Source organism: Schistocerca piceifrons, chromosome 1 (assembly GCF_021461385.2).
Source record: "Schistocerca piceifrons isolate TAMUIC-IGC-003096 chromosome 1, iqSchPice1.1, whole genome shotgun sequence".
Lineage (NCBI taxonomy): Eukaryota > Metazoa > Arthropoda > Insecta > Orthoptera > Acrididae > Schistocerca > Schistocerca piceifrons.
This window is the reverse complement of record NC_060138.1, coordinates 856,002,326-856,015,244: the sequence shown is the minus strand read 5'-3', so window position 1 is coordinate 856,015,244 and position 12,919 is coordinate 856,002,326. Positions and strand designations below refer to the sequence as shown.

The following is a 12,919-nucleotide window of genomic DNA, read 5'->3' as shown; positions in this document are numbered from 1 at the left end:
AAACCTTAATTTTCCGGAGTAAGTTTTGTAATTTCCGAAAAAGACTGCACCACGTAAAACGTTCATCGCCATCATCACATTGCGAGTATGGCGTCGCTTCTCGCTTCCCGTAGACTGTTCAATTTTTGTCCGGCATGCCAGTCTCCTTGTAGTTCTCCGGCATCCGTCGCGTCCCGGTCGTCTCGTCCCTAACTCCTCCTAGGCGCCCCCCCCCCTCCCTTTCTTCTTTCTGCTGGGGTCCACTGCCACGCTTTCTTCGGCCATCGGCTGTTGTCTAGCTTTTCTAGATGTCCATATCGTTGCAGACATTTCGTCTCTATGGTGTCTATTATTGATTTATCGACACCCATACTCTCTCTCATATTAGTATCTGGTACACGGTCCAGCTTGGAGATGCCACAAATTGGCAACCAAAAAACTATTTCTAGGGCAAACAATTTATTTCTCTGACGCTTGTATACTACCTACGTTTCTGCTCCGTACGCAGCGATTTTCTAAACATCTGAACGATATATCACCTGATTGTTCCTTTTGGTTATTTTATTAGTTAGTTCAGTGTCGTGCGGCCCTTTTGCCCCGTCCAATTTTATTATTTACGTCACCTTCAATTTTTCCATTTGATGATACCTGTATCATAACCCTCAGATACTTAAAAGACTTACAACCCCTGATTTTACCGGTTCCAACCTCCAGGTATGGTATGTCGCCAATCTTCCGTTTTTTGCCAAGCTAATTGTGAGGTGCCGTTTTTCATATTCCTGTTTGAAGTTCCGAAGCATGTACTCAGCATCTTCCTTGTTTTCTGTTATGATTGCCTCGTCATCAGCGACGAGAAGTGTGAATGAGGTTTGGTCCTCCACATTTACTCCCAAGCCTTCGCGTTTGCTCCTCCAGGCTTTAAGAGCTTGCTGCACATGGATTTTAAGTAGCGTCGATGCTGTAGTACACATTGGCGTAGCCCTTTTGTAACAGGAAACTCCGGTGACACGAAATTTCAAACTCTGATACCACTTACACAATCGGTATACAACTGTCGAACTGCTTTGATGTTAATAATTGGCACGCTAGAATTTTTCATACTTCTCTACGAATTGTTTTGTGAATGCCGTAAGCCAGCCGCTGTGACCGAGCGGTTCTAGGCGCTTCAGTCCGGATCCGCGCTGCTGCTACGGTCGAGAGTTCGAATCCTGCCTCGGGCATGGATGTCTGTGATGTCCTTAGGTTAGTTAGGTTTAAGTAGTTCTCAGTCTACGGGACTGATGACCTCAGATGTTAAGTCCCACAGTGCTTAGAGCCATTTTTGAATGCCATAATTTAAAAATAAAATACAAAAATTCATGAATCTTGTATTACAGGGCTGACTGGAGGCATAAGTCTGTAAAGTGCACCAAAGTACTCTATCCTACAGTATTTATTACAACGATTTCGACAGGAATTTTCGAAAGCAGTGCTACATCCTCCTTTTACGTAGGATATGAGTAAATTTGTTTATTCTTTTGCATATGAAATGAAATATATAAGTACGGTTGCACACGTGAACATCCACTTAACAATAAAGAAAAGGGATGGACACACTCCACGGTGAGTTATCGCTTGACGATGGCACACACGTCCCAATCGCGACTATGTAATACATGCATCCAGTAACAGGCAAAACGGATATGCTGTCATTGCTAAATTTGTAAGAGATGACGGTGTACCAGATCCGAAGCGTCATTCACTGGACTGTGACCTGTACGTTGTGGATGGAGGCGCAGTGCACGTGGTACCAGAAGTCCTTGAGCGCAGCCGCTTTATGCTGTGTCACGTGACATGGCCAGCCGCAGCAGCAGTCGTCGCACTGTCTCACGAATTCTTCTTCCCCGTTGATGATTGGATGAATGTTTGGAACAGAGGGAGGACGGTGATAAGCGACGCCGAAGCTCGCTAGCACATCGACCAGCGACACAGAGTTGTCAGTGCGTGTTCGGGCGTCCTGCTGACCTCCACGCCGCACACCTCAACACATTGAAGTAAGTTGAGAGCAGCCACTAGCTCTGCAAAATCGAAACGTTTACCATAAGCGTAAATGGCATTACGCCACGCACCTCTTTCATGTCAATATTGCGGCATTAGCCGTCAGGGGGATACTAAACAGCTTTTCAAACGACCAATGTCTTGGTAGTCGAACGAAAGTAATTTTACAAGGTGACCACCCAGAAGAGGATCCTTAGGTACAGTGACAAAAATCAGGGTTCATAATTGTCATTGGAAAATAAAGAAAATACCGTTTCATTCTTGCAAAAAGGAAAGCAGCGGCCAGCCACTGTTAATGAAGCTGTTCGTTAACGCAAACTGAGCCATTTTCGGTTTCGAACAGACAGATTCATCTTCAGACGCCTGTTCACGTTTAGATGTACATATATTGTTGCTTACATTGATGTGCATTGCTGTTCACGTTTTAATGCACCTATATTAATGCTTACACGTGAACAGCCGTCTGAAGATCATCCTGTCGGTTCGAAACCGGCAACGGTGCTATTTGTGTGAACAGTTAGCTTTATCAACAGTGGCTGGTTGCTGTTTTCTTCCTTGCAAGAATCGATCTGTATTTTGTATACGGCCTCGCACTCAATATGCTAGTTTTCGACAAAATAGCAAAAAGAAAATAAATTTGTCTGTTGTCTAGTAATACATGTTTATTAAACAGTACGTCACGCAGAAAAGCTTATACTGTGATCAAAATAGATGTTGAATATTCCTTAAACATTGTACGTTTTGGTCCAGAAACCCGTTATGATATCAGTACATCGGTTTGTTTGTAATATAATTTTAGCAGAAAATGGGCCACGTTTCTATTTTGAGGGGGCAGTATGTACAGTCTGTGGCAACCGTGTCACCAGTAAACATTGCAGTTCTTGTGCTACGTGTCATTACGAGAACTGTGACACTTACATGCAGTCAGAAGCTCTGTGTAGTTCCCCTAATGGAGCAGGGAATGAGACGGATGGACGTCACAGCGAATGTCGCCATGAGTCAAAGTGTTGTCTCTAGAATATGGAACAAGTTTCTGCTGCCAAGAAAAGTTGTGGATCGTCACAGAAGTGGCTGCAGAAGAAAAGTAACAGGTATGTACGAATGACATCTGCGTATAAAAGCAAACAGAAACCATCAACACAACGCTACACGTCTATGGTTGCAATTCCAAACAGCTATAGCAGTGCAGCTGTCGAAACAAACGATACGAAACAGTCTCTGTGAGTAGGGATAACGTGCTGGAAGACCTCTCAATGTTCCCCACCTAAATCGGGATCAGAGGGGGGGGGGGGGGGGGGGGCTCGTGTCGCATGGGCACGAAACCATTCTTCGTGGGCTAGGGAGTAATGGGACACAACACTGCTTTCTGATGATGCACGTATCAGTCCCCACCCTGACAATACTGACATTCTTGTGTGGAGGCAACGAAGACAACATTTGCATCTTAACTGTATCAAAGACTCTTGTCAAGGCAGTTCAGTCACGTTTTGGAGTGAAATCATGCATGGCCGCAGGACACCGACTGTGCCAATACATGAGGGGATGACTGGTGCGAAGTATTGGGACGACATCCTTGCACGCATTGTGGCTCCATTTGGTGAACATATTAGAGCGGGGTTCGCGCTGGTGTACGGCAATGCACGCCCCCATCAGCACAATGTTCTGGCACACCTCCCCAGCGGAGTACAGTGTCAGTTGAGTAGAATGGCCTCCATATTCTCCATATATCAAGTGACTGAGAATGCATGGGCTGTGCTAAAACGAGAGGTTTTCAATCGTCCTGCCCCACCAGAGACTTCACTGGATCTCGTACAGGCCGCTGTGGAGGAGTGTGACAATATCCCACTGACTTCTCTCGACAATTTGGTGAAGAGTATGCCTAACCGCATTCAAAAGCATCTCCAATTAATAGGAGGGTCAACTGGTTTACAAAAAATTCTTTATGCAAGATGACAGTGAGAAGAAACCGTAGTGTTTGTAATAGAATCTTTTGTTAAGTTCTTTTTTGTTTTGTTTTGGGTTGTCAAGTGGAAATGTGTTTAACTTGTTTGTTCTTGTTTTCTTATAACTATAAGTGACAGAACAACAACAGTTTTGTTTCCTATTGTGTCTATTATTGACAATAAAGCAATATTCAACACTTATTTTGATTACTGCATTTGTGTGTTTGTACTGACAATAAACTGCATAATTTTGTAAGTATGAATGCATATCGTTTAATAGTTTTAAACATAGTATTCTTTATTAAGTTTGATATAAATGCTGCTCTACGATAGTAATATACCGAAGTTCGTTCTGATAAGTGGATTTTTAAAATAATTTAACCATTGCTAATGTTACACACTGCAGGAAAAAACTGCCGCAGATCTCGAACATAGCACTACAGTTCCGTCCGGCAGGTACCTCTTATCTGATCTAACAAATTCTCATAACGTAAGTAGCTGCTTTTGCTACTTCATCGACAGACAAATTTTTGTAACAGGAAAAGCCTTGGCGCACCAAGCTGCATGTATAAAGTAAAGATGTCCTCAACTCAAAGACTGATTTGGCCACCGCAGTCCTTTACCGGACATGATCCTATTTGGAATCGCTTGCCTTCCTTTGATATTTGACCTGATTTATCCAGCAAGTTACAGGAGGACGGAACCATGACATAATTGAAAGTGAAGCGTTTTGAGTGTCTGCTGATTTTTAGGGATCAACCAGCAGGGTAGTTCGCAGTTTCCATCCTTTAGTTGTTCTGTCTTCAGTTAGTCCCTTCAGCTCTGTGCGTTCATGACCATATTTTAAATGTTCTCCGAGTTCAACGAAATGGCAAGAGGAGCAGCGGTAACGTGTGCTGTGAAGGCTCACATTGTTTCACGTGACACAACAATGCAGTTATGTTGCCTTTTCTTTCCTCAGTTCCTGACTTGTTTGATGTGACCCGCCACGATTTCCTCTCCTGTGCCATCGTCGTCGTCTCAGATGAGCACTTAACAACCAATGTCTTCAATTATTTGTTGGATGTATTCCAGTTGCCGTTTTACGTATGTTGTTTGCCCTTCCACTGGTACCGTGGAACTTACTTCCTGAGGAACGCATGTTCTGTCATGCTATCCGTTCTTCTAGTTAATATTTCACACATATTCGTTCCTTTCCCATACTGTGGAGAATCTCTTCAATTCTTACCTGACGAGTCTACTTAAAGACTTTATGTCAAACGCTTCGATTCTCTTCTTTTCTGATTTTCCTATAGTCATGATTTATTGTCACAGAATGCTCTGCTCCAAACGTCCATTCCCCGAAATTTCTTCCTCAAATTAAGGCCTGTGTTTAGTGCTAATAGACTTTTTTTTACCCTCATCGTCTACTAGGTGGTACCAAATTTTCTTTTGAGTTCTTCGTTTGTCTCATTTCTGCTACTTCTCATTACTTTCGGCTTTCTTAGGTTTACTTTCCCCATGTTATATGCCCATTAGATTGGTCATTCCATTAAACAGATCCTGTAATTCTCGTTTACAGGGGTTAGACAAAAATATGAAAGCACCACAAAGAAATTGCAAATTTGTGGTAAGTTCCTATGGGACCTAACTGCTGAGGTCATAGGTCCCTAGGCCTACAAACTATTAATCTAACGTAAACTAAGTTAAGCTAAGGACGACACATACACACCCATGCCCGAGGGAGGACTCGAACCTCCGACGGGGGAAGCCGCGCGAACCGTGACGAGGCGCCTAAGACTGCGCCGCTACACCGCGCGGCGAAGCACTACGAGAAATGAATGCTTGAACATAAATGCAGATGCTAGCTCGGCCTGCGGGTTACACTGTTGTATTTGACCGCGAACACCACCTGTGCAATGTCCACAATACGTGGTCTGAACAGTGTACTGTGGATTCAAAAAAATGGCTCTGAGCACTATGGGACTTAACTTCTTTGGTCATCAATCCCCTAGAACTTAAACTACTTGAACCTAACTAACCGAAGGACATCACACACATCTATGCCCGAGGCAGGATTCGAACCTGCGACCGTAGCGGTCGCGTGGTTGCAGACTGTAGCGCCTAGAGCCGCTCGGCGACTCCGGCCGGCTGTACTGTGGAGTTGTGAGTGCATTATGACGGAGCTCAGTGAGTTAGAACATGGGCAAAAACTGGGTTCTTCTGTAACCAAAGTTACCGAAGTGTTTAGTGTTTTAAAGGTTCTCCCTATCGAAGATTTACATCGCATACGGGGAAAGCGGAAAAATATCATCAACCAAGTCTCAACGTGGACGAAAGTGTGTATTGAGCGATCGTGACAGATAGTAATTCAAGAGGACTGTGACGAAAAATAAGAGGACCACAGCTGCAAAAATCACTGCGGATCTGAATGTCTCACTCGCGAACCCTGTCAGCACCAAAGCAACACGAAGGTAATTGATTGCGAGCTGGCATTCCAAGACCACTCATCTGTGATAAAAATAACCGTAACAGGAAAACGGACTATGGAGCAATGGAAGAAAGTCATTTGGTCTGATGAGTCTTGTTCCCCACTATTTCCAGCTTCTGGACGAGTTTATGTCTCAAAAGCGAAACATGACGGTAGTTAGGTGGTGATTGGGGCAGCAATGTCGTGGTATTCCATGTTATTTAGCGTATGGCTAATACAGACATATCATGAAATTACATATACATATGTACATATTGACACACAAGAAACTTAAGATTGTCTTTACAACTGAATATCCAGTCCTTCAATCCAGCGCACTGCATCTGGAGTTGCTAGCAGGAAGTCCTCTTTGGCGCCGTGATAGGCTCCATGTGCTCCATGGTTACTGTGCAAGATCGCATTACTGCCAAGGCTGTGGATCATTTGGCGTGATGAGGTCCATCCCATGGTACAATGGTTGTTCCCGGATGGTGATGCTGTCTTCCAAGAAGACGTCCATGTTGGCACAGCTATAAATGTGCAGGACTAGCATTGTGAGCAGTAGGATGAATTGTCGAATCTCCCTTGATCACCACATTCACCGGATCCCAAAATTGTTGAACCTTTGTGGTCTACTTTGAAGATACGGGTGTATGATCACCATCCAACTCCATCATCATTACCTGAACTTGTGTACTATTTGCAGGAAGAATGGTGTAAGATTCCCTTGAAATCCATACATTTAATCACTGCAAGATGCCTGGAACCTGTTTTGAATACCAACGTGTTTCCTACGCTGTACGAGTATTAGGAATGGTAATGTGTTGTTTTTTGTCTTTCCATATTTTTGGGCACCCTCTGCATTTGTTAAGCTATAATGTTTCTAATAGCATTAGAAACGAATGCAATCTAGACGGACAGTAAAATTTGTTTTACCATCATTGATACCGGTTTTTCTACAAAACAAATCCTGTAATTCTACCTCACTTTCACATAAGAAAGCACAAAAGGTGGCAAATTCTTCAGCTAATTTTATCATTGATGTTGTTTCACCCTAATATTACTCCCACTCATGAAAATTGCTTTAATTTCCCTCATGGCTTCGTCGATATGCAAGATGTACGCTCTTGCACTTCTTTCTTGCTTTACCAGTCTTATCGATCCATCATCGTATCTATTGTATATTACCGATATTTTCGTATAGCTTATAGGAAGGGACTTCAAAATGTATTTTACACATTCTTATGCCAGGCCGAGTAACTTTTATTGAATACCGCACTACACTCAAAATGACTCAGATACGTGACACTATTTGTCGACACAGTGACTAAGTCTCTCTAAACAACGATCGGCACGTTCAAGCAATCGTTCAACCCTTCGACGGTAGAATCCGCTCCTTGGTCACGGAGCCATTCGAGAATTGATGAGTAAATATCCTCAGAAAATCGATTTCTCCCCAGATGATCTTCCCAAATTGGCAGAAATTGTCCTCTGTGGTTGATTACATCAGCCACGTGTGTGCGGTCTTGGTCAAGTTCTTGGCACTATTTCACTACGGCTGGACGTGACACTGCACTTTGTCCATATACCGATAGAATTTCGTGGTGAAACTGTGTGTAGTTTAGACTTTCGCCTACAAGAACCGCACTGTCCTGCGTACTTCAGCTTTGGAGTGCGTTTCCAGTTGCTGCGCCGTTTCACTCCCATAGTGATGCGCCTGTTATCCGTACAGTAGCAGAGCAGTGTGTGCACGAAATTTGGAACCACAATATCTGTACGTTACTTTCTGAAGTCCCTGCGTGCCTATTTTTCACAGAATTTTAAAGGTTTTGCATCATTTGATGTTACTGAATGCTGTTTCTAGGTCGATGTACACCATAGGTTGTCTTGATTTTTCTGAAGTCCAGCCTAAATTATCAACTACAACGTCAGAATTGCCTGCCTGGTACCTTTACCTTTACGAAAGCCAAACTGACAGTCATCTAACAGATCTACCAATTTTTTTGCCATTCTTCTATATACTCGTATTATTCATGTCTGCAACTTGGATGCATGAGCTGTTAAGCCGATTGTGCAGTAGTTCTCGTACTTAACTGCCCTTGTTACCTTCGGGATTGTGTGGATCATCCCGAGAGACCAGTGATATGTCTGCGGTCTCGGAATCTGTACATTTACCAAAATGATCCTTACGTTGCCACTTCCCCGCTATTGTTTTAGAAATTCCGATGAGGCGTTACCTAGCCTTTCTGCCTCATCTGATCGCAAGTCTTCCAATCCTTTATTCAACTCTGACTCTAATACAGGATCTGCTATGTCTTCCATACAGACTTTCATTTCTGTTTCTATCACATCATCAGACAACTTCTCTCCATCTACAGGACTTTAATGTACTCTTTCCACCTATCCGCTCTCTACTCTGCGGTTAACAATGGAATTTCCTTTTCATTCTCAATGACGAAGGCGTTGTTTTTAATTTCACCTAAAATAATTTAGCTTTCTGAATGCTTAATCTGTCTTCCGGTGATTATTTTACTTTCGATTCCTTCACATTTTTGCAGGAGAAATTTCACCGTAGCACCACTGCATTTCGTATTTATTTTACTCCTAAGTGACCTTTACTGCTTCCGCTGCACAAGTTTTCTTCGCAGTTGCCGTCCTTGTATCTATATTTTTATGTTTGACTTCTGTGATTGCCCTTTTTAGAGATTTCTATTCTTCTTCAATCGAAGTGCCCACTGTGGTAATGCTTTCTTGGCAGAACTCGGTTACTACCGCCAGCATCTCTCTCGTGCTCTACGTTTGTGGCCCAGTCCAGCACACAGTTTTAATCTGTCAGGAAGTTGCAAAACAGTGCACACTCGGCTGCTTGGCGAAAAATTAATTCTGCCTAATATGGTATTACTATTGCAGTGTGTACAGCCATACAGTACTTGAAACACACTTCATAATTCCACGATACTTTAGTATTCTACTTTAGTTACTGAATTGTGAGCTGACTCTGTATCTACCCCTGGGTACATCTTATAATCCAAAATCAGATTTCGGAATCTCTATCTCACCGTGATGAAATACAGCTAATGCCTTCGCGTGCATCCAGGCCTTCTTCAAATATACCTTCTTCTCTGGCGGTTCTTTGTCAGTGTTAAATATGAATTTTCGTTCTGCAGCGAAGTGTTTGCCGATTTGAAACTTCACTGCCGATTAAAACAGTGTGCTAGACTGGGTTTCGAACTTGGGAGCTTTGCCTTTCACAGGCGACTGAGCTATCCAGCTCTGACAGCTTAAATTCCATCAGTACCCTCTCTCCTACCTTCCAAACTTCACAGGAGTTCTGCTGACGTTTCGCGGGTCTAGCGCTCTGTGGAGAAATACCTTAGCCACAGTTTGAAAGGCAGGAGTGAATCTGAGAGGGGGGAGGAGGACTTGCTAGTCGTACTTGAACAGCTCAGTGGATAGAGAACTCGCCTGCGAAAGGCGAAGGTCCCAGATTCCCGTGTTAATCTGTCAGGAACTTTCAAATCTTGGACAGTATATTTGCCATACCCAGCTAAAATTTTGTCGGCAGATCAAGGAGTCTACCTACTCTGTCATTCCTACTACCAAGCCAGTATTATCACTATTATCCGCTTAATTTGTCTTCTATTCCTTCCCCTATTACAGCGTTCCGATCCCTCATGGTTATTTATTTTCATCTCTCTTTACTTATTGAGTTATCCCTCAGTGTTTTCGCATACCCTTCCTATCCCTCCATTCTGAACCGTTGTTGTTCTCATTGGTTTGTCGTCAATTCTGATGAGAATAATCATATCACTGAACTGTTCGCCATAACTCCCCTTCTATTCGCAACGAATTCTACTCCCGTTAAACATTTTCTGCTGCTGTTTATATTACCCTATAATCATTTAACTACAAATCCTTCTCAGCTTTCCATTTCACTTGACTATCACCTGCTGCGTCTACATTGAGCCTTTGCGTTTCTTGTTGCAGATATCTGCTAATGTGCCTAACACATTCAGACTTCTAATATTTCACATTCCGATTCGTAGAACGTTATCGTTTCGTTTGTTTTTCAATCTTTTTCTTACGGTCACCTCCCCTTGGCAGTCTTCTTCTGAGAATCTTAATGGGGTACTAATGTACAATATATTGCTAATGTTTTTTTTTCTTTTTGTCAGTTACAGGCCACATTTCCTGCGGCTACACATAACGCATCTTTAAGGCAGTGGGTACCAAAGTCTTCCGAATCCGCATGCCCTTGATCATGGCTGATCATTTCGTCTTTAAGGGGATTCATCTCCCCAAGGGTGAGCGATTTCTCTGAACCTCTATCCGCTCCTGTGCGCTCTTTAACAAGTTATCTGGCCGTATGGGTTTAACTTCACATATCCGGAGTCTTTGACCGCTATTGATAATAAATTTTATTCAGATTGTAAGCAGAGACTAGGACGTAACCAGGGACCAAGAACATACACTATCTGATAAAATGCATCCGGACAGCTTTCTGTGGTCATTAAAAGGGAGTGGGTCCACCCTTCGGCTTTACAACGGCTTTTAATGATGTGTGTGAATGTCTGTGGAGGAATTGTAGGCCATAGTTTCTCAAGGGCTGAAACCAGAGAATGTAGTAATGTTGGACGTCGGGTCTGGAAACAAATCGACATTCTGACTGACCCAGAGGTGGTACATTGAGTTCAGATCGGGGCTCTGGGCAGCCCTGTCCATTTCAGTAATATTATTGTCCGCAAAGCACTTCATCAAAGATATTGCTTTGTGACAGGGTACATTCTCTTACTGATAGAATCATCGCATCTGGACTGTTCCTGTAATATACATAGTACACAGTGCTGTCAAATTTGTTTATCTTCTTCCACATTTAGCGTTTACTTAAGCGCAGCAGAAGGACCACACCCTAACCAAGAGAAATACCCCTATATAGTACCATCACCTGCTTTGTACTTCACTGTTAGCACCACACATGAATGCAAGTAACATTCTCCAGGCATTCGTCAAACCCAGACCATTTCATTGGATTGCCAAAGAGTACAGCGTGATTCATCATCCAGATCTTTCGTTTACAGTCACCCATTTCCAAATCACTCGTTCCCAATCGCCCACTGTCCGGTGGCATCGCTCTAAACGCCACCTCAAGTGTTGCAGACTATAGAAATGTGTGGCTTTTAACGAGCTGCTCGACCATTGTACCTCACTGTTTGTAACTCCAGACGCACAATCACTGTGCCACGTGCACTGCTGGTAGCACTTTGGGACTCACAAGTGAATCCCTTCGCTGAGTTTCACGAGATTTTAAAAAAAACTCTCCGCAGTGTTCGGCGGTCCCTGCCCTTCAGTACATGAGGCCTGCCTTGTCTTGGTTTACTGTAGCTGTTCCTTTGCGTCTCCACTTCACAATCTCATCGTCCAGAGTCGCCTTGGGAAGCTCCAGAAGGGTTGAGATGCGCCTTATTGATTTGTTACTCAGGTGGCAACCCATGATTAGTCCACCAGCGATGTCTGAGCTCAACTGACCGACGCATTCTGCTGTTACTCCTTCTCTGCTGATAACGCAATACTCCATTCCTCCTTTTATAGAGGCAGCTGTGCCTCTCATAACATTTGGTGATAAATTCCACATTACTTGGTAGTGTCTGCATACTTTTGATCAGACAGTGTATGTGGCTCACGGTTCGATTACGCAATATGACGCACACGCCCTTTCATTACTAATTATTTACAAATTTCTAGAAACATACAGCACATACACTACTGGTCATTAAAATTGCTACACCAAGAAGAAAGTGTCAAATATATTACACTAGAACTGACATGTGATTACATTTTTACGCAATTTGGGTGCACAGATCCTGAGAAATCAGTACCCAGAACAACCACCTCTGGCCGTAATAACGGCCTTGATACGCCTCGGCATTGAGTCAAACAGAGCTTGGATGGCGTGTACAGGTACAGCTGCCCATGCAGCTTCAACACGATACCACAGTTCATCAAGAGTAGTGACTGGCGTATTGTGACGAGCCAGTTGTTCGGCCACCATTGACCAGACGTTTTCAATTGGTGAGAGATCGGAAGAATGTGCTGGCCAGGGCAGCAGTCGAACATTTTCTCTATCCAGAAAGGCTCGTACAGGACCTGCAACATGCGGTCGTGCATTATCCTACTGAAATGTAGGGTTTCTCAGGGATCGAATGAAGGGTAGCGCCACTGGTCGTAACACATCTGAAATGTAACGTCCACTGTTCAAAGTGCCGTCGGTGCGAACAAGAGGTGGCCAAGACGTGTAACCAATAGCACCCCATACCATCACGCCGGGTGATACGCCAGTATGGCGATGACGAATACACGCTTCCAAAGTGCGTTCACCGCGATGTCGCCAAACACGGATGCGACCATCATGATGCTGTTAACAGAACCTGGATTCATCCGAAAAAATGACGTTTTGCCATTCATGTACCCAGGTTCGTCGTTGAGTACACCATCGCAGGCGCTCCTGTCTGTG

At 43.6% G+C, this 12,919-nt stretch overlaps 1 protein-coding gene across 1 annotated transcript in view; it reads left to right on the top strand.

Annotated features, from left to right (window-relative positions):
- Positions 1 to 1,837: 1,837 nt before the first annotated feature.
- The window catches only part of LOC124792217 (beta-glucuronidase-like), a 153,582-nt gene continuing 142,500 nt past the window's right edge, over positions 1,838 to 12,919 (top strand). Inside the window, exon 1 of the mRNA XM_047257922.1 lies at positions 1,838 to 2,012. The gene's annotated coding sequence lies outside the window, so the exon portion shown is untranslated. The remainder of the gene's footprint in view (positions 2,013 to 12,919) is intronic.